Source organism: Mobula hypostoma, chromosome 11 (genome assembly GCF_963921235.1).
Source record: "Mobula hypostoma chromosome 11, sMobHyp1.1, whole genome shotgun sequence".
NCBI lineage: Eukaryota > Metazoa > Chordata > Chondrichthyes > Myliobatiformes > Myliobatidae > Mobula > Mobula hypostoma.
This window is the reverse complement of record NC_086107.1, coordinates 18264869-18287324: the sequence shown is the minus strand read 5'-3', so window position 1 is coordinate 18287324 and position 22456 is coordinate 18264869. Positions and strand designations below refer to the sequence as shown.

Below are 22456 nucleotides of genomic sequence, written 5' to 3'. Positions count from 1 at the left end.
ATCGGATCGCAAGAAGGAGAATTTGTTGAATGCCTATGAGATGGCTTTTTAGAGCAGCTTGTACTTGAGCCTACTCGGGGAAAGGCTATCTTAAATTGGGTGTTGTGTAATAAACCACATCTTATTAGGGAGCTTAATGTAAATTAACCCTTAAGAGGCAGTGATCATAATATGATTGAATTTGTACTGCAATTTGAGAGGGAGAAGCACAAGTCACACATATCACGATCACAATGGAATATAGGGAATTACAAAGGCATGAGAGAGGAGCTTGCCCTGGTGGATTGGAGGATGATACTGGCAGGGCAGAGCAGAGATGGCAGAAGTTTCTGGAAATAGTTCACAGGGTGCAGGACAGATATGTCCCACAGAGGAACAAGTTCTCAAACGGCGATGGTTGGCGACCGTGGCTGACAAAAGAAGTTAAGGACTGCATAAAAGCCAAGGAAAAGGCAAATAAGGTTGCAAAAGTGAGTTGGAAATTAGATGATTTTGGGGCTTTTAAAATCAAACAAAAGGCAACTAAAAAAGCTATAAGAATGGAAAAGATGAAATGTGAGTGCAGACTAGCCAATAATATAAAGCAGGATACCAGAAGTTTTTTCAGTGATATAAAGAATAAAAGGGAGGTGAGCGTTGATACTGGACTACTGGAAAATGATGCTGGCAAGGTTGTAATGGGGGACAAAGAAATGGCAGATGAAATTAGCATTTCATCTTTCATTTCATCATAACTTTGCATCAGTTCTTTACTGTGGAAGACACTAGCAGTGTGCCAGAGGTCCATGAGTGCCAGGGAGCAGGAGTGAGTGCCATTGCTATTACAAAGGAAAATGCTAGGTAAACTTAAAGGTTTTCAGATGGATAAATCACCTGGGCTAGATGGACTCATCCCAGAGTCCTGAGAGAGGTCGCTGAAGAGATAATGGATGCATTGGTCATGATCTTTCAAGAATCACTTGATTCTGGAATGGTTCTGGAGGACTGGAAGAGTGCACTCTTTAAGAAGGAAGGAAGGCGAAAGAAAGGAAATTATAGACCAGTTAGCCTAGCCTCAGTGGTTGGGAAAGTGTTGCAGTCTATTATTAATGATGTGTTTTTGAGGTACTTGGAGACTAATGATAATGTCATTCAAAGTCAGCATGGTTTCTGTTAAGGGAAATCTTCCCTGAAAAATCTGTTTTTTGAAGAGTTCTTCAAGGAAGCAACAAGCAAGGTGGACAAAGGAGAGTCAGCGGATGGTATTTTCTTGGATTTTCAGAAGGCGCCACACATGGGGCTGCTTAGCAAGATAAAATCCTACAGGTTACGGTAAAGAAACTGGCATGGATAGCGGAATGGCTGCCAGTCACTACTGGTGTTCCTCAGGGGTCAGTATTAGGACCACTACTTTTCACTTGTTTAGTCAATGATTTAGATAATGGAATTGATGGCTTTGTGGCAAAGTTTGTAGATGACACGAAGACAGGTGGAGGGGTAGGTAGTGCTGAGGAAGCAATGCGATTGCAGCAGGACTTAAGACAAATTGGAAGTTTGGGCAAAAAAGTGGGAGGTGGAATACAATGTTGGGAAATGTACGATAATGCATTTTGGTAAAGGGAACAATAGTGCAGACTATTATCTAAATGGGGAGAAGGTTCAAATATCACAGGTGCAGAGGGACGTTGGAGTTCTCATGCATGACTCCCAGAAGGTTAATTTACAGGTTGAGTCTCTGGTATAGAAGGCAAATACAATGTTGGCATTTATTTCAAATGGGAAAAAATATAAAAGCAAGGAGATAATGCTGAGCTTTTAAAAGACACTAGTCAGGCCACACTTGGAGTATTGTCAACAGTTTTGGCTCCCATATCTCTGAAAGGATGTGCTGTCATTGGACAGAGTCCAGAGGAGGTTCACGAGGATGATTCCAGGAATGAAGAGGTTAACATATGAGAAATGTTTGGCAGCTTTGGGCCTGTACTCACTGGGATCTCGAAGAATGCGTGGGGATCTCATTCAAACCTACCTAATGTTGAAAGGACTAGATAGGGTGTATGTGGAGAGGATGTTTCATCTGGTGGTGATATCTAGAACCAGAGGATACAGCCTCAAAATTGAGGGTCAACCTTTTAGAACAGAGGTGAGGAGGAATTCTTTCAAGCTGGAGAGCAGTGAATCTGTGGAATGCTCTGCCACAGACTGCAGTGGAGGCCAAGTCCATGGGTATATTTAAGGCAGAAGCTGATAATTTCCTGATTGGTCAGGACATCAAAGGATATGGAGATAAGGCAGGTGTATGGGGTTGAGTGGGATTCGGGATCAGCCATGATGGAATGGTGGAGCAGATTCGATGGGCTGTATGGCTATTTCTGCTCCTATGTCTTATGGACCTTCCATGGAAGACATCCTGATGACATGAGCAAATTAGATGTCGACAAGGTGTCGAACACATTGTTCAGAGTTGGAGACTTCCTCCCTGAAATAGAGGGCATCCTTCTGGCAACACAGGAGCAGGTGGTTAACACAAAAAATATCAAAAATACATAATAAAAGACCAATAAATTCAAGATGATAAATGCAGGAAGTGCCTTGAGAAAGCAGAAACAATCCAACACATTACAGGATCCTACAGCAGTTTAACTCAATCTGATTACTTATACAGGCACAATCAAATGACAAACATCATTCACTAAAAGCTTGCTTTAAAATACAACTCATAAAAGACATCATGCCTTACTATAAATGCAAGCCTGATTCAGTTTTAGAATCAGAGTCCCACAAATTATATTTTGATCAATCCATTATTATAGATAGGACAACCCATAATAACCACCCAGATATAATATTACATGATAAAGAAGCAAGAACAACTTACTTAATAGATATAGCCATTCCAAACACACATAGCATACAGAAATCAATAAGTGAAAAACATTAGAAATATGCTGAACTGAAGAGGAAATTGAAAGACTATGGAATATGAACAGGATATACATTGTCCCAGTAGTAACTGGTATCATCCCAAAGACACTACACAATAGCATTAAACAATTAAGCCTACACCATAAAATTTATGTAAATCTCCAGAAAGCCACAATACTAAACACCACTAGAACAGTCCGAACGTTCTTAACAATTGAGAAATGAGTGTGCTTGGCTCTGCCAGTATCTCAGGCTTTACCAGCTTGAGCTGAGAAAAAAATAAATTAAAAAAATAATAATAACAACATCTTCACACAAAATGATGGAGGAACTTAGCAGAACAGGCAGCATCTCTGGAAAAGAGTGAACAGTAGATGTTTCGGGCTAAGACCCTTCATCAAGACTTCAAGTCCTGAACAAAGGTATCTGCCCAAGACTTCGACTGTTTACTCTTTTCCAGAGATGCTGCCTGACCTGCTGATTTCCTCCAGCATCTTGGGTGTATGGCTTTGGATTTCCAGCAGCTGCAGAATTTCTCGTGTAAATAATAACAACTTACTTATAGAGCACCTTTCACACAGATGATGTCGTTCAAAGTGCTTTACATTGATTTAAAGTACAAACGTAAAAATTAAAGACAAGATGAAAGGCAAGAAAGGTTAAACACATAGGGTTTGAGCTGGCATTTAAAAGTGTCAACTGAGTCTGCATCCTTTATAGTTTTAGGTATTGAGTTCCATAGTTTAAGGGAGTAGTTCAAAAAAGCTGACTTGCCAATTTTCTTTTGAGGAACATTGTTTAAATTTAAGAAACAAGCGGAAGAAGACCTGAGAGCTCGAGCAGGATTAAGTTGTTCTGTGATGTACTCTGGTCCCAGACTATTGAGAGCTTTAAAACCAAGTAAAATAATTTTAAAATCAATTCTGAAAGATACAGAAAGCCAATCAGAGTACTAAGGACAGGAGTGATATACTCCCTCATCCTGGTTTTAGTTAAAAGCCTAGCAGCAGTATTTTGAATGAGTTGAAGTTTGTCAACAGATTGCTTTGGAAGGCCAGTAAAAAGTATAGAGCAGTAATTCAGCTTATTCACTATAAAGGCGTGAATTAGTTTTTCAGCATCATATGACAGAAACAGAAATGGGGGAGAGGGAGTGGTTTTTGTGGTCTGAGAGTTTTCTTTCTTTTTTCTTTTCCTTTTTTTTGTACCGGGGGGGGGGGTCAGGGGGAGATTATGTCAATTCTCATGGTCTTTCTGTAATTCATGGCTATCTGGAGAAGACAACTATCAGAGTTGTATTGTACATGCATACTTTGACAATAAACCTTTGAACCATTTTACATTTGCAAATATTTTTTAAGTGTAGAAATGCTGCTCTGGTCACTTTTTTTTATGTGGGATTTAAAGCTCAAATCTGAATCAAAGGTAACATCCAGGCATAACAACAGGAATTCTCCAGATGCTGATAATTCAAGCAACACACATCAAAGTTGCTGGTGAACTCAACAGGCCAGGCAGCATCTTTAGGAAGAGTCTGACAAAGGGTCTCGGCCTGAAACGTCGACTGTACCTCTTCCTAGAGATGCTGCCTGGCCTGCTGCGTTCACCAGCAACTTTGATGTGTGTTGCCTAACACCCAGGCATATTACTTTTGATTTTACAAAGGCAGCCAAGTTCCTAAGTTGATAGAAAGTTTATCTCTTTTGGGCTTGGCACCAACTAAAAGTACTTCAGTATTATCTTCCTTTAGCTTTAGTAAGTTATTGCTTATCCATTTGTTTATTGCAGCCATACCAGATGTCAGAGAAGATAGGGTGTTATCATCAGGCTCAACCGAGATATACAATTGTGTGTCATCTGTGGAAATCAATTTTATGCTCTCCAATGTATAAGGAGAAGAGTAAGGGACTAAGACACCTTCCCTGAGCAACACCAAAAGGTACACTGTATCTCTTACAAAATTGGTCTCCAAGACAGATAAAAAAACATATAAGGGTATCACCAGAAAGGCTAACCTAGTTCTTATGGTGATTGAGGAGATATTGTGGTCAATTGTGTCGAAAGCAGCACTTAGGTTTAGAAGAATTAGAACTAAGTCCCTACCATTAGTGCTGAGCTTAAGGTTACTGACAATTTTGGTGGGGGATATCTCCGTGCTGTTGCTTACAATAAAACAGGGCTGAAACTTCTCTAGAATATTGTTCTCACTCAAAAAGTTGTTGAGGTAGTTGAAAATGATTTTCCCAAGGACCTTGCCAAGGAGGAGAGATCTGATATAGGCCTGTAGTTAGTTAGTATCAAGGTTTGGCTTTTTAAGCAGGGGTTTGAGAGCCACATTTTGAAGCTTCTGGAAAAACTCCAGTTTCAAGAGAAGTGTTAATAATTTTTCTAACAGATATGAAAACACTGTTTAAAAAGGCCTTCAAAAGTATGGTAGATAATTGACAATCAATAACTAGTGGGGTGCCAGGAATCTGTGCTGACCAGGAATCTGTGCTGAGGCCTTAACTACATATAGTCATATTTTATTGATCCCAGGGGAAATTGGTTTTCATTACAGTTGCACCATAAATAATAAATAGTAACAGAACCATAAATAGTTAACTAGTAGTATGTAAATTATACCAGTAAATTATGAAATAAGTCTAGGACCAGCCTATTGGCTCAGGGTGTCTGACCCTCCAGGGGAAGAGTTGTAAAGTTTGATGGCTACAGGCAGGAATGACTTCCTATGACGCTCTGTGTTGCATCTCGGTGGAATGAGTCTCTGGCTGAATGTACTCCTGTGCCCACCCAGTACATTATGTAGTGGATGGGAGACATTGACCAAGATGGCATGCAACTTAGACAGCATCCTCTTTTCAGACACCATCGTGAGAGAGGGACTGATATATTGGGACTGATGAATCATCAGCAAATCAACTACAAAAAATGCTGGGTTAGCAAGTCTGAACAGGACACAAGATCCTGCAAAGAGGAATAGAGAAGTAAAGTAAATGGACAAAAGTTGACAAATGCAATAGACTGCAGTTTCCCTTCCTCTATTTGCATTAATGTTATGTTCATTTGGTTATGTATGTATAATTTATGTTAATTTAAGTTCATGTTAATTTATATCTATCATGTTCATAATGTACTGTGGTATTGCTACAATAAGCTAATTTTCATGGCATTTATTACCCTGGAAATGCACTGTATGCCCATGACAATAAATTTGAACATTATGTGAGGTAACCTATTTTTGCAAAAAGAGTGGTTAAGCAAATTATTATTTACAGTGTCTTTAAAAATATTCTCCCATCTTGAAAGTTTTCATGTTTTATTGTTTTACAACATGATTAACAGTGATTTAATTTGGCTGTATTAACACTGATCAACAGAAAAAGTCTCCTTTGTGTCAAAGTGAAAGCAGATCTCTACAAACTAATCTAATTACAAATATAAAACACAAAATAATTGATTGCATAAGTATATTCACCCCCCCCCCTTTAAAATGACACACCAAATTATCACTGGTACAGCCAATTGGTTTTAGAAGTCACATAATTAGTTAAATGGAGATCTGATTTTGGAGACCTGTGTGCAGTCAAGGTGTTTCAATTGATTGTAGTAAAAATACACCTGTATCTGGAAGGTCCAACTGCTGGTGAGTCAGTAGCCTGGCAAAAACTACACCATGAAGACAAAAGAACACTCTAAGCATCTCCACAAAAAGGTTATTGAAAAGCACAAGTCAGGAAATATACAAGAAAATTTCCAAGTCACTGAATATCCCTTCGAGTACAGTTAAGTTAATCATTAAGAAACAGAAAAACATGGCACAGCTGTAAATCTGCCTAGAGCAGGCAGTCCTCAAAAACTGAACGACCATGCAAGAAGGGGACGAGTGAGGGAGGCCACCAAGAGACCTATGACAACTCTGGAGGAGTTACAAGCTTCACAGGCTGAGATGGGAGAGACTGCACATACAAGAACTGTTGCCCAGGTGCTACACTAGTTGCAGCTTTATTGGAGAGTGGCAGAGAGAAGGCCACTGTTGAAAAAAACTCACATTTAATCTCAGCTCGAAGGCATGTGGGAGATTCTGAAGTTAGCTGGAGGAAGGTTCTGTGGTCTGATGAAACCAAAATTGAGCATTTTGGCCATCAGACTAAACACTACACATCATCAAAAACACACCATCCCTACCATGAAGCATGGTGGGTGGCTACATCATGCTGTGGGGATGCTTCAGTGCAGCAGGCTCTGGAAGGCCTGTGAAGGTAGATGATAAATGAACACAACAAAATACAGGGAAATCCTGGAGGAGAACTTGATGGAATCTGCAAGAGAACTGCAACTTGGGAGAAGATTTGTTTTCAAGCAAGACAATGACCCCATCACTTCCCTCTGGTGCTCCTCACCCCTTTTCTTTCTTCCATAGCATTCTGGCCTCTCCTATCAAACTCCCCTTTCACCAATCAACTTCCCAGCTCTTTACTTTATCCCTCCCCCTTCAGGTTTCACCTATCACCTTGAGTTTGTCTCTCCCCTCCACCATCATTTAAATATACTCCTCAGCTTTTTTTTTTCTCCAGTCCTGCTGAAGGGTCTCGGTCTGAAACATCAACCATACTCTTTTCCATAGATGCTGCCTGGCCTGCTGAGTTCCTCCAGCATCTTGTGTGTATTGTTTGTATGTTCTCCCCTGACCACATGGGTTTTCTCCCCCATTCCAAGCCCATATGAGCAAGTAGGTTAATTGGTCAAGGGGGTATAATTGGGAGGCACAGGCTCGTTGGGCCTTAAGGGCTTGTACAGAGCTGTATCTCTATGTAAACAAAAAAAAACACATGCTAATCAACAAAAGCTGGCCATTTTGAATGAAGAAGTTCCTTATTTAAGATGGGCTTTCCCATGGAAAGTCAGGGCATTTGCCTTGGACAATAATAGTAATAAAATATATCAGGAGCAGATAAATCATGCCATCTTCTACCTTGTGATGTTTGACAATATGTCACAGAATGGTGATGTCAACATAAGGAGAGAATAATGTACCTATCAGTCTGTTTTACTTCCATCATTATCTCGACACCCAAAACCAGTTGCAGAGGGCACTGCAAACTTGGCAAATGACTGGGTACATTCATGAAGAAATACAGTTGAAGCTGCTCTTTTGTAAATGTGCAGTGCATGCTGTTTCTACATTTGCAATGCTTATAATGCATTTGTCAAAAGAGACAGGAACCATTCCACTTCTTAAGTGCTCTATAAGCTTAGGTTTATGTACATCTTGGAGGTAACTAGGAGGAGGTCCTCGCTATAACCTTTTACTCTGGAAAATAATCTGCCTTGCAAATGAAAGTTTGCCATTTTCCATATGATCCAGTCATTCAGTTGTTAACTGTGATAGATGAGTTGCTCCAAACTGGCTCAAAAATCATGGCCTACTGAGCAGCAGGAAACCCTTACCTCCTGCTATGGAGGAGACCTGGACTACTTGTTACAGAAATCTTAGGGCACTGTTAAAATACTAATGTTGTCTCTGTGAAGTTCTTCAAGTTCACTGCAAGGTCAGCGTATTCACCCTGGCCAACATCCCCACCAGGGTCACAGAACACTACAGTGGAGAAACAGGCCCTTTAGCCTTCTAGTCTGTGCTGAAATATTATTCTGCCTAGTCCCATTAACCCAGACCTGAAGCATAGCCTTTAAACCCTTCCCATCCCTATACTTATCCAAACTTCACTTAAATGTTGCAATTGTACCAGCATCCACCACTTCTGCTGGCATCTCATTCCACAATTTCCCATAAGGTTCCCCTTATATATTTCACCTTTTGCCCTTCATCTATAACCTCTAGCTCCAGTTTCACACAACCTCAGTGGAAAAAGCTTGCATTTATCCTATCTATGCCCCTAATAATTTTGTATATCTCTATCAAATCTCCTAACCTTTCCCCATAGCCCAGGTCCTCAACTCTGGGCAACATCTTGTAAATTTATAACAGATATTATCAATCTTCTTGATAGTTTTCCTGTAGGTAGGTGACAAGAACTGCACACAATAGTCCAAATTTGACCTCACAAATGTCTTATACAACTTCAATGAAAAATCCCAACTCCTGTTCTCAGTGCATTAATTTATGAAGACCAATGTGTCAAAAGCTCCCTACCTGTGACATCACTTTCAAGTGATTATGGGTCTGAATTCACTGAGGTCATTACTACACCCAGTCAGTAATGCTGCGCTAGCCACAAAGTTTGAATGCCCAGCAAAAGATTCCCAGAAGAGAAATACAATTGTAATTACCAGGTGGTCGGAGGAAAAGTGCCCAGTGACAACTGGCAACTTCTGGCTTGTGAGTGATCAAAGTCGAGAACTCAGAATGCTGAGAACCTTCAGGCTAAATCTTGGGAACACTAAGCTCTGAAATTTGTTTCCTAGACTCCTAAGCCTTTTTCTCCTCCTTTTTCTCTTTTAAGATTTTCAGAGCAATGTAGAAACATGGAGGGAAATACACAGTTGACGTTCTGGGCCAGGAACCTTCATCGGGATCTGATGAAAGGTCTTAGACTTAAATGTCAACAATTTATTTGCCTCCATAGATACTGTCCAACTTGCTGAGTGCCTCTTGCACTCTGCGTTGTTCAGGATTTCCGGCATCTGCAGAGTTCCTTTGTGCTTCTGAGCAGGGAATGATCACTTAATTCACAAAGGCATATCCTACCAGTCAACAAGATCACAGATGATTTACAGTTCAAGCTATAAATCTATTCAACACAGTTCCTTGACCCTTTTTTTTTGCTTGACTTCATTCATTACTTTCTGTGAAGCCACATGAGGAAATTTGTGTGCTTAAAAGCACAATATAAAGGTAAGATATAGCAATTTATTTCTGACAAGATGCAAGGTACTCAGCTCAAGTATTGTGTTCTACTTTTACTTTAAGCTAAAATGTAAAGGCAGCACAACAAAGTCCTTCACCACCAAATATATCCCTTAACATTTTTTCAGAAAGAAGTGTTATTCCTAAAATACATACCGTATTCATTCAGCTAAATGCACAGTTGGGCTTATGTATTCTAATATAGCTACAAAATCCATTCTATTGTTGTCAATAGAATGAATCTTAGAAACAGGGTGTGATGTGTTCACTTTTATGTTTTGGTGAAACCATATGGCAACACTCCCTTCCAGCCCAATAAGCCCATGCTGCCTAATTACATTCATGTGACCAATTAACTGACTAACCTGTACACCTTTAGAATGCAGGAAAAAACTGAGCAGCCACAGGAAACCTACACAGTTATGGGGAGATTGTACAAATGTTTACAGACAGCAGTGGGAAATGAACCTGGGTTGCTAGCACTGTAATAGTGTTACATTACTGTGTTACCCCATGAAAGTATGCAGCCAGCTTGGTGCTATGGAAAGAGAATGGATTTCTGCGCAGTATTCACAAATACTCTGTTCACACCTTGAGTTTAACTTTTACACCCAGATATGATGTTTGCACTGAGGCTGGTTTTGAATGAAACTCGGTGCCTTGAAAATGCCACACACTTTCTCCATGAATTCAGAGTAAATGGATTTTCTCGAGCTTATAGCACATTCAAATAAGCCCAAGGCACACTTTCTTCTGAAAATTCCAAGCTGTTAAGAGGAATTTCATTAATCCAATAAAACAAGTGGGAGGAATGTGAAATAAGGAAAAAAACACAAAAGTTGAATCTTCCTTATTTTAAACTACTTCAAGTCACTGTAGTTGGCAAACAAACTTCCAAAACAGGGGCCTTGCTATTTTAGAGACAAAAGATCTCATATACATTGGTGATGGATTTTATGGGCTTATTTCATCACATCAGAACCAATTGGGGATGATCAATTCCACACTATAAGACAAATCACATTGAAAAGAAATGGTCCCACAACTTCATCATAATATTTTAAACTCTAGGCAAATAATTAAGAACAAAAGGAATATTGGTAAAGGTTCTTCATGAAATGCACAAATTACGCAGATTAGAATCTCCTAAATAGAATCAGAGAGCACTACGGCCCCTTTAGTCTATGCCGAAATATTATTCTACCTAGTTCTATCAACATGCACCTGGACCATAGTTCTCAATACCACATACATCCATGCACTTATCCAAACTTCTATTAAATGTTGCAGTTGAACCCACATCCACCCTCTCACTAAGGAAATTCCCCATAAGGTTCACTTTAAATATTTCAACTTTCACTCTGAACAATACCTCCAGTTCTCATCTCACAGACCCTCAGTGGAAAAAGCTTGTATTTATTATATCTATATCCCTTATAATTTGATGGATTTAAGATGGCACTGGTAACTGGCGACTCTGCACGTGCACGCCCAAGCAAACTGCCCTCTACACTATCCTACACCCAGGAAACCCTTCTAAACCTTCAATCTGCTACATCTAGCAAGATCTTGTTGATCTTGGCGAAGCTACTGATCCAGCTGGAGAACACCGCGCCAGAATTGCTTCTTAAACTCCGGGCCGCACCTGGACCCGACCAGCGAGGCCTGATCCGAGGCCCACCACGTTCCCGGAGACCCACAGTCTGTTACCGTGTTGGAGCGCTTGGAGACACAGCCCATTCCGACCAGCACCTCTCCGGAGCAGACGACCACACAGAAGTGATGTCGGAGACCTCAAGGTGCCCCAGACGCTTCCCCGGAGCGACCACCGTAAAGCCCCGTTGGTGGACATCCACAGCTGCCGGAAGTGAGCCTTCCGCTGCCAACCTCAGAAATCGAGCCCGAGGCTCAGCTGGAGCGGAGGCCTCTGCAACCGTGACTCAGCTTACTGACTTGTTTCAGCCAGAAGCCCGGCCATCCAGGATTAAGTGTCGCCTTCGGGGCCCGACCCAATCGACAGCCCAGGCCCCCAGCAGCTGGAAGTGGCAGCGGAGCCTCCCTTGTCACTCGGCCCGACCTGGAGCACCCGACGACACGACCCGCCGATCGATCCCCGCAGGACGTGTCCACCAACCTCAAAGGGCTGACAACAACACACTGCATCAATGGAAACCTGGAAAGATGCACTATTTACTGAGGAAGCGTAGGAAAAGAGCTGGGCTGCTGGTCAGATTGAAGCTGAGGGGCTTCAGGGTCCCTATGCCCACCATCGTACTAGTTAATGTGCAAGCCATAGAGAACAAGGTGGATGATCTTAAAGGGAGATTCACCTACTGCAGGGAGATGCAGAACTGCTGTGTATTCTGTTTCACTGAGACCTGGCTCTCCCCTGCCACCCCCGACTGTGCCATCCGACTGGAGGGATTTTCGATCCATCGGATGGACTGCACGGCGTCTTTGGGCAAGACAAGGGGAGGTGGTGTCTGCCTACTGATCAACACTGCGTGGTGTTCGGACACAGTGGCACTGACAAGCTCCTGCAGCCCGGACCTGGAACACCTGTCAGTGAAGAGTCGTCCCTACCATCTGCCACGGGAATTCACCTCAGTCATACTGACAGCAGTCGACATTCCCCCCAGGTGGACGTGTAGTGTGCTCTGAACATACTGTATGCCAAAATCAGTGAACTTGAGACCAGGTATCCGGAGGCTTTGCTCATTACAGCCGGGGACTTTAACTAGGCCAACCTCAGAAAGGCGCTGCCAAAGTTATACCAACATGTCTCCTGCCTCACTAGAGGCCCGAATATACCTGACCACTGCTACACAGCAGTCAAGGATGCCTACCGTTCCATCCTACGACCTTACTTCGGAAAATTGGACCTTCAGGCTGTACTCCTCCTCCCGGCTTACAAACAGAAACTGAAGCGGAAGGTCACGGTGTCAAAAGTAGTGTCGCGTTGGATGGAGGAAACGGATGACGTTCTCCGTGACTGCTTTGAATCAGTGGACTGGTTAGTATTCAAGGACTCGGCAGCTAACCTCGGTGAGTATGCCTCAGCTGTCACGGACTTTATTTGGAAATGCACAGAGGACTGTGTGTCTTGCAAGACGATCCGGGTATTCCGTAACCGGAAACCTTGGATGAATTATGAGGTCAAGTCCCTTTTGAAGGCTAGACCTGCGGCTTTTAGGTCCGGGGATACCAGTTGCTACACGGAATCCAGGCATGAACTCCGGAAAGCCATTAAGGGCACCAAGAGGCAATATCGAGCCAAGGTGGAAGCCCATGCTAACCAGAGGGATGTCAGTAGACTATGGCAGGGTCTAAATGAGATCACTGGGCACAAAGAAAAGGCTGGGAATATCAATAACTGTGGCGCTTCTCTTCCTGATGAACTTAACGTGTTCTACGCAAGATTCGAATAGAAGAGGAGCGTCCCACTCCCTCCGGATGAACCGGACCTGGTGGCATTGAGATTCATCGTCACCGAAGAGGACATTAGAAGGGCCTTCCTGAAGATAAATCCAAGGAAGGTGACAGGCCCAGATGGCATCTCGGGACGGGTTCTCCAGGCCTGTGCAAGCGAGCTAGCTGGAGTGTTTGCTGACATCTTCAACTGCTCCTTGCTTCAGTCTAAGATCCCCTCGTGTTTTAAGAAGGCAACGATAATCCTAGTGCCGAAGAACAGCAAGGTGGCATGCCTGAATGACTATCGACCTGTGGCTCTGATATCAATTGCTATGAAGTGCTTCGAGCGATTGGTTTGGTACACATCAACCACAGCCTACCGGTCAACCTCGACCCTTAGCAATTCGCCTACTGGAGCAACAGGTCAACAGCAGAAGCCATCTCTCTGGCCCCACATTCCTACTTAGAACACCTGGAGAATAAAGACACATACGTAAGGCTCCTTTTCATTGACTACCGCTCTGCCTTTAATACCATCATTCCAAATAAACTGATTCCTAAGTTCCAGAACCTGGGCCTTAGCACTCAGATCTGCAGCTGGATCTTCAACTTCCTCACAGACAGGACCCAGGCTGTAAAAACAGGGGACAAGCTCTCCTCTACCATCACTCTGAGCACCGGTGCCCCACAAGGCTGTGTACTCAGCCCCCTGCTGTACTCACTGTACACCCATGATTGTGTAGCCAAGCTTCCATCGAACACAATATATAAGTTTGCTGATGACACAACAATTGTAGGCCGTATCTCGGGTAATGATGAGTTTGAGTACAGAGAGGAAATTAAGAACCTGGTGGCATGGTGCGAAGACAATAACCTATCCCTCAACGTCAGCAAGATGAAAGAATTGGTTGTTGACTTCAGAAGGAGTAGCAGACCGTACGACCCAATTTACATCGGTGGTGTGCAAGTGGAACAGGTCAAAAGCTTTAAGTTCCTTGGGGTCAATATCACAAATGACCTGACTTGGTCCAACCAAGCAGAGTCCACTGCCAAGAAGGCCCACCAGCGCCTTTACTTCCTGAGAAAACTAAAGAAATTTGGCCTGTCCCCTAAAACCCTCACTAATTTTTATAGATGCATCGTAGAAAGCATTCTTCTAGGGTGCATAACAACCTAGTATGGAAGTTGTCCTGTCCAAGACCGGAAGAAGCTGCAGAAGATCATGAACACGGCGCAGCACATCACACAAACCAATCTTCCATCCTTGGACTCACTTTACACCGCACGCTGTTGGAGCAGTGCTGCCAGGATAATCAAGGACACGGCCCACCCAGCTAACACACTTTTCGTCCCTCTTCCCTCCGGGAGAAGGCTCAGGAGCTTGAAGACTCGTACGGCCAGATTTGGGAACAGCTTCTTTCCAACTGTGCTAAGACTGCCGAACGGATCCTGACCCGGATCTGGGCCATACCCTCCAAATATCCAGACCTGCCCCTCGGTTTTTTTTGCATTACCTTACTTTCCATTTTTCTATTTTCTATTTATGATTTATAATTTAAATTTTTAATATTTACTATCGATTTGTAATCCAGGGAGCGGGAAGCGCAGAATCAAATATCGCTGTGATGATTGTATGTTCTAGTATCAATTATTTGGCGACAATAAAGTATAAAGTATTATTTGTATACCTCTATCAAATCTCATCTCATTCTCCATTGCTCCAGGGTATAAAGTTCTAATGTATTCAACATTTTCCCGTAGATCATAGATCAGACAATATCTTGTAAATTTATCCACTGTAAGTTAAACCCGCACCTACCACTTCCACTGGCGCTCATTCCATACTCTCACCACCCTTTGAGCAAAGAAGATCCCCCTCATGTTCCCCTTAAACTGAATCAAGTAAGTCCCAATCCCAGTTCCGGAGATTTGGACAGGTCAATGTGCAGGGTAAACCATTGCTGGTAGAGCTACTGTTCACAGTTTCAGTGAACAGAGATCAGTCATGGCGTTCCAACCAGGCTCGCTGCATTTGGTTCTCTCAATGTGGCTTCCTCTATGCTGGTGAAACCAAGCATAGACTTTGTGAGCATTTATACAGCACCTGGGTTCTGTCCATAACAACCATCTCGAGCTTCTGGTGGCAAGTAACTTTAATTATCTTTCCCACTGCTGCACCAACCCGTCTGTCCTTTGCTTTCTCCATGTCAGTGAAGAGAAATTCTAGGCAGTTTCTGGGTGGAATTTGCACATTCTCCTTGTGAGTGCATTGCTTTCCTATGGGTGCTCCAGTTTCATGCAGATTGGTAACACACCACAGCACATTTCCTCTAGGATTGAGATGAGCTGTCGAATCTGCAGTAAATTGATGGGAATGTGGGAAGATAAGATGCAGGGAAAATTGGTGGGAAATGTGATTGCTCTGAGAGTCTGCTTACTGTTGAATGACCATAAAATGGCCACCTTGTATGCCATAAGCAAATATGGTACATGAAATAGACAAAAATTAAATCATTTCACTGCCGGATAGACATGAATTGGGAGTGATGAATGTGACTTTGATTTCCCTCAGGCTATAAACACTGACTCAAATGTAATTAAGAATTTGAAATGATAGTGTTTGAAATTTGCTTCAATAACTTTCCAATTTTTGTCAATCTGTGGATTTACATGACAGATTTCATGCTGGTCTAGAACAGTTCAATGAATCAGTGCAGTTGAGTGAACAAACAGGAGACTACCTTCATTAGCGAGTAGGAAATAAAAGCAGGGATAGACTGTACGGCCTCTGGAGTCAAGGAGAGGTTCTGCAATTAATGAGATCATGGCTTCGCTGATTGTGACCTTCACTTTCCTATCTGCTCCCTAGAAACACTGACTGCCCTATATTCCAAAGAATAAAGAGACTAAAGATCAGGTTTATTTGGCACGTGTACTTTGAAACATTGAAACATACAGTGAGTTGCATCATTTACATCAGATATGCTGGGTGCAGCCCACAAGTGTTGCCATGCTTCTGGCACCAACTTAGCATGCATTACCAACCCTAACCCATAGGTTTTTGAATGTGGAAGGAAAGCAGAGCACTCAGAGCAAACCCACGAGTGAAAGAGAAGAAGGTACAAACTCCTTACAGACAGTGGCAGGAATTGAACCCCAATATCCCAATTGCTGGCGCTGCTAAGCACTATGCTAACCACTTTGCTACTATGCTATGTCTCTCTGAATAATCACTGTATTCGAAGAGCCAACCATCAGAGCTTACAGGGTCATGGAGTTCCAAAGGTTATGACCATCAAATAGGAAATTCCTCCTCACCTCAAATAGACACAATCTTATTCAGATGAGGCATACCTAATATTAGATCCTCACATCAAGCATGTACCTGGGCCTTCACCTTTAGAATCTAATGTTTCAATAAGCTTACTCCTCATCCTTCTAAACTCAAATGAATATAAAGCCAGCATACTTCATCTGATAGCTTTCTCCATGGAGCTTCTCCTACCCTGATAATATTTGGAGTTTGACTCAAGTTGCCTTGACAGCTTCAGCATAAAGTCGATGTCAATGAGTGAAGTTACTTTGTTCTTCCTGGTCACTGAACCCTGAGTTGTCCCGACTAACAGTTGATCAAGCTGAGCCCAACAGATGACATTTACTTAAAAGAAAAGGAAACAAAGCTTGAAAATGTTACAACTACTTGAGCACTACATGTCAAGAAACATAGCTGGTAATAGAATCTTGGAATGAACAGCAAAATGTTGTAAACTTGGTTTATGTTCATGCAGTGAACACTGAGAAGCATTGCTGCAACAGATCAATAAAGCCTCAAAGACAAAATGAAAGTGGATTAAATGATAAATTCCATCTTCTCACTTACTCATGGATTTCTGAAACACAAATCAAAGATCTCCAGCAGATACAACAATAAACAGAATATTACACTCAGAATTTTTCAGGCAAAAGTCACTCAAGGTATTAAGAAGCAGAAACACAAGTAAAGGGGATCAATAATCCCAAAAACCACTGAAATGTATCTATGCTTACAGGATCATCACTGCCTGGTACGGAGGCTCCAATGCACTGGATCGAAAGAGGGTTGTAGACTCCGCCAGCTCCCTCACAGGCACAACCCTCCTCACCATCAAGGACAACTAAAGGAGGTAATGCCTCAAGAAGGTGGCATCCATCATTAAGGACCATCAAGTTCAAGTTTATTGTCATTCAACTGTATACAGAAACACTGCCAAATGAAACAATGCTCCTCTGGACCAAGGTGTACAACACACTACATTCTGTATACACGCTACATATAAAGTAATATTACCACAAATAAATTGACAGAAATAAAACATAGCATGAGGTGCATTTATGACACAAGTTAAACAAGTAAACAGTGTAACACTGCTGGTGCTTCATATGTAATGTGACCCGTCCTAACGCTATGGTACCTCCTACCTGGTGGTAGTGGGGTCAAAGAGGTTGTGTGATAGATGGGAGAAATCTATGACAATGCTCAGCGCTCCTGAAATATATCTCGGATGGGTGGAAGAGAGACCCTGATGATCCTCTCAGCAATTCTTGCAATCGATTGTAGGGTCTGGTGGTCAGATGCCTTATAATTCCCATATAATGCAGTGATGAAGCTGGTCAGGACACTCTCAATGGTGCTCGTATAAAAATTGGTTAGAATGTTGAGGGTCTGGGAGAGGAGGGGGAGAGGGAGGACCCTCACTCACCTCAAACTCCTCAGAAAGAGGAGAGGCTGCTGTGCTTTCTTGACTAAAGCGACCAGATGAAATAGTTCAATATGTGCCGTCCCAGAAACTTGGTGCCTCCGAGAGGACCACAACCTTGCTGCTGGGTTTGGAGGCTTGCATGCCTCAATGACTTGGACAGCTATGTTAGCTGGAGTCAGGAACTTTAAAGTTTTGGCACTTGGTAGGGTCACCTTTGCCTAACAGGTCAAAGGGTAGAGGCCAGACTAAGAGTGGTCCACCAGTCCTCCAGGTTCGGGGGTTCAGCTCAGGGCCAACAACCCTGACTGGTGAAACAAAACAGCAATGAAGAATCCTTCTACATCTGAGTGTGATGGTATTCCTGAGTCTCCACCTGGAACTTGCATGGCTGGCAGTAGTGAAAACTACAAGAAAGCTACTGACATGATGAAGGAAGCTCTGAACACTGCCAAAAACACCAGTGGCGTAATGGGCTGTAAGTAAGTAAGTCAGAAACCTGGTGGTCCTCACTCTTTCCACAGAGCCAGGAGCAGTCGGCTTGCACCATCCTAAAGTCCAAAACATCTCTTTAATCTTGCCCACATTGGGACTCAAGTTGTTTCCTCGCTCTCTACCTCCTCCTAGTACTCTGTCTCGTTGTCATTGATGAGGCCAGCCACTGTTGTGTCAGCAGCGAACTTGATGAGTCAGCTTGAGCTGAATTTAGTAGTACAGTCACGCATAAGCAGTGTGAACAGCAGCAGGGTGAGCACATAGCCCAGGGGAGCGCCAATGCTCTGTGTGATGCGGCTAGAGAGCTGTTCCAACACGGACTGACTGTCAAGAAGTCCAAGATCCAGTTACAGACAGAGGTGTTGAGACCCAACAAGGATGGGCTACCTACCAGTTCCTGAGGGTTGGTTGTATTAAACACTGAGTTGAAGTCGATAAACAGCATCCAGGCTCATGAGGCACCACTTTCCAGGTGGGGCAGGACAGAGTAGAGGGCAGAGGGTATGGCACTGTCAGCGATTAGTGAACTGGAAACTGTCCAAGGTAGCAGGAAGTGGGATTTAATGTGGACCATAACCAGCCAATCAAAGCATTTCATAGCAACATAGAAAATAGGTGCAGGAGTAGTCCATTCAGCCCTTCGAGCCTGCACCGCCATTCAGTATGATCATGGCTGATCATCCAACTCAGAACCCTGTATCTGCTTTCTCTCCATACCCCCGATCCTTAGTCACAAGGGCCATATCTAACTCCCTCTTAAACATAGCCAATGAACTGGCCTCAACTGTTTCCTGTGACAGAGAATTCCACAGATTCACCACTCTCTGTGTGAAGAAGTTTTTCCTCATCTCGGTCCTAAAAGGCTTCCCCTTTATCCTCAAACTGTGACCCCTCGTTCTGGACTTCCCCAGCATCGGGAACAATCTTCCTGCATCTAGCCTGTCCAATCCCTTTAGGATTTTATACGTTTCAATAAGATCCTCCCTCAATCTTCTAAATTCTAGCAAGTATAAGCCTAGTTGATCCAGTCTTTCTTCATATAAAAGTCCTGCCATCCCGGGAATCAATCTGGTGAACCTTCTTTGTACTCCCTCTTTGGCAAGAATGTCTTTCCTCAGATTAGGGGACCAAAACTGCACACAATACTCCAGGATTAATAATAATAATAATATTTCATTATTATTGAGGTCAGTGCCACAGGACTGTAGTCGTTAAGGCAAGTTACTATCACCCTCATGGGCACTGGGCTGATGCTATCTGCCTTGAAGTGTGCAGGGACCATAGACTGTTCAAGAGAGATATTTGTAAACGACTATGAGAACCGGGGACTGTGAGAACGACTGGGCTGCACGGTCTCTCAGCACCTGACCAGGTATGTTATCAGGCCCTGCAGCTTTACATGGGTTGACCCTAGCCAGGATCTTCCTCACTAGTTGTGACCAGACCGAGTGCCCGCTCTTCACCGGGGGGGGGGGGGCCTTTGTCAATGGTACATCATTCCACGCATCAAACCATGATCACTATCATTCTCATTACTATCACTGGGGAGCAGGTACAAGAGCCTAAAGACTCACACTCGGTGATTCAGAAACCGGTTCTTCCCCTTTGCCATCAGATTTCTAAACAGTCCAGGAACATTACCTGTGTTATTCCTTGCTATTCCTTTTTCACACTATTTGATTTTTATTGTAACATTTATAATAATTTTTTATACCTTGCACTGCTGCCTCAAAACTATAAACTTCATGACATTTGTTGGTAATAATAAAGCTGATTCTGATGTGCAATAATGCTTGCCCTTTAACACTGAAGGTAATCTTCCTAATTGGCACCTCAGGACATTCTGTTGTCCATCTACACCCAGAGGCCACTTTATTAGGAACCTGCTGTACCTGATAAAATAGCCTCTGAGGGGATGTTTGTGGCGTTCTGTTGCTGAAGCCCATCCACTTCAAGGCTTGATATGCTGTGCATTCAGAGATGCTCTTCTGCACACCACTGTTGCAATGTGCGGTTATTTGAGTTACTGTCACTTTTCTGTCAGCTTGAAACAGTCTGGCCATTTTCCTGTCTTCTCTCAGTATCACAGTGTTTCCCCCCCACAGGACTGCTGCTCACAGGATGCTTTATCTGTTTCTTTGTACCATTCTCTGTAAACTCTAGGCTGCTGTGCATGAAAATCCCAGGAGATCAGCAGTTTCTGAGACACTCAAACCACTCCATCTGGTACCAACAATCATTCCACAGTCAAAGTCACTGATCACATTTCTTCTACATACTGATGTTTGGTCTGAACACTACTGGTTCTCTTGACCATGTCTGCATGCTTTTATGCATTGAGGTACTGCCACATGATTGGCTGATTAGATATTTGCATTAACGAGCAGGTGTACCATACACCTACTGAGTGTATGTTAATGAGATTTCAAAAGATCTCAGGAATTCAGGAATGTTTATAAGCATGAAAACCTTTAGGCTTCTGCTTGGTTATACTTTCCTCCAAGAGGACCACAACCTTGTTATAGGGTTTGGAGGCTTCCATGTCTCAATGACCCAGAGACCAATGCTGGCTAGAGTCAGGGCTTTGTGCTTTGGCTCTGGATACGATCACCCATGCCAAACAAGTCGAAAGGTAGAGGCCAGACTAGGAGTTGTCAATCCGTCCTCCAGGTTCAAGGGTTCAACTCAAGGCTAACAACCCTGACTGGTAAAACAAAATTGTTACAGAAACAGCAATGAAGAATCTTTCAACATCTGAGCACAACAGTATTCCTGAGTCTCCAGCTTGCATGACTGACAGTAGTGAAAACCGAGAGGAAGCTACTGACACAATGAAGCAAGCCCTGAACACCACCAGAGATGGAGGATCTTCATTGCTGCCCTAAACACCAGCAGCGTAACAGACAGTAAGTAAGTAAATAAATAAGTTGGTTATACATTAACCCAATCATTGGGATTACTTTCTAAAAGCTGTAAGTCAACAAGGTTAGAAACCATTTTTTTTCAAAGTCATTTCCTTGTGAGTTGTTCATCTGCAATGTCTTTCTGGTCAGTGATTCATCTGATCCGATAACTGCAATTTTATTTCCTGAGGTGCTGCCTGACCATTTCCATAGCAACATCATGGCAGCGATGACATGATCTAAATTCTCAAATGGCTCCAACTGAAATGATTCGATTTTAATGTATAATTACGGTATACAACCTGAAATTCTTACCCTTCACAGACATCCACGAAAACGGAAGAAAACCCCAAAAGAATGAACGACAGAAAAATGTTAGAACCCCAAAGCCCCTCTTCCCCCTCTCCCCACACAAGCAGCAGCAAAACATCAACCTCCCCCCTCCCCATTTGAGCAAAAAGCGTCAGTGCCCGCCACCCACCAAGCAACAGCAAAGCCACCAAAGAGAGACCGTGATTTGGAGTCAACAAAAACTACTGTTCACCCAACAGTTCAACATGCCACAGGCTCTCTCTGTCACTAACAAGGGACAGAGTGATGGCACCCATTTCACAGTAAAAGAGGAGACTAACCAACTGTCATTGTTACAGTTCTGCCTTCATTCTGGAACTAGCTCTAAAGGTTGGACTGAACTGGCCCAAGTGGAAACAGCGATAGAGAAACAACACCTCACACTCTATCTAGGGAGTCTATAATCTGGGGGCATGCACAGTGAATTTTTCAATTTTGGGTATCCTGGTAGAGATACAAGAGACTGCAGGTGCCAGAATCTGGATGAACAGACAATCTTGCTGGAGGAACTCGGATTATCAGGCAACTTGTTACCTCTGTCCCTTTCTCTCTCCATCTGATCTACCCAGGGCCTCCTACATCTCTCACTCCCAAATCACCCAGCTTCTCTCCCTTCTCTCCCAGCTATCTCATATAGCCACAGCAACACATTTCTTCCACGGGATCCCTCGTTTCACTATTCTCATCTGTCCATCCCACCTCCCTTATTTGGTTCCACACCCCATTTTTCTTTTCTACCAGTTTCCACCATCTACAGTCCTTTGTTGACTGCACCTATCACCTCCTGT

At 43.0% G+C, this 22456-nt stretch overlaps 1 protein-coding gene across 2 annotated transcripts in view; it reads right to left on the bottom strand.

The window, feature by feature from the left end:
* Window positions 1-22456, bottom strand: part of prmt3 (protein arginine methyltransferase 3) — a 287320-nt gene that overhangs the window by 85666 nt on the left and 179198 nt on the right. The window lies entirely within an intron of this gene.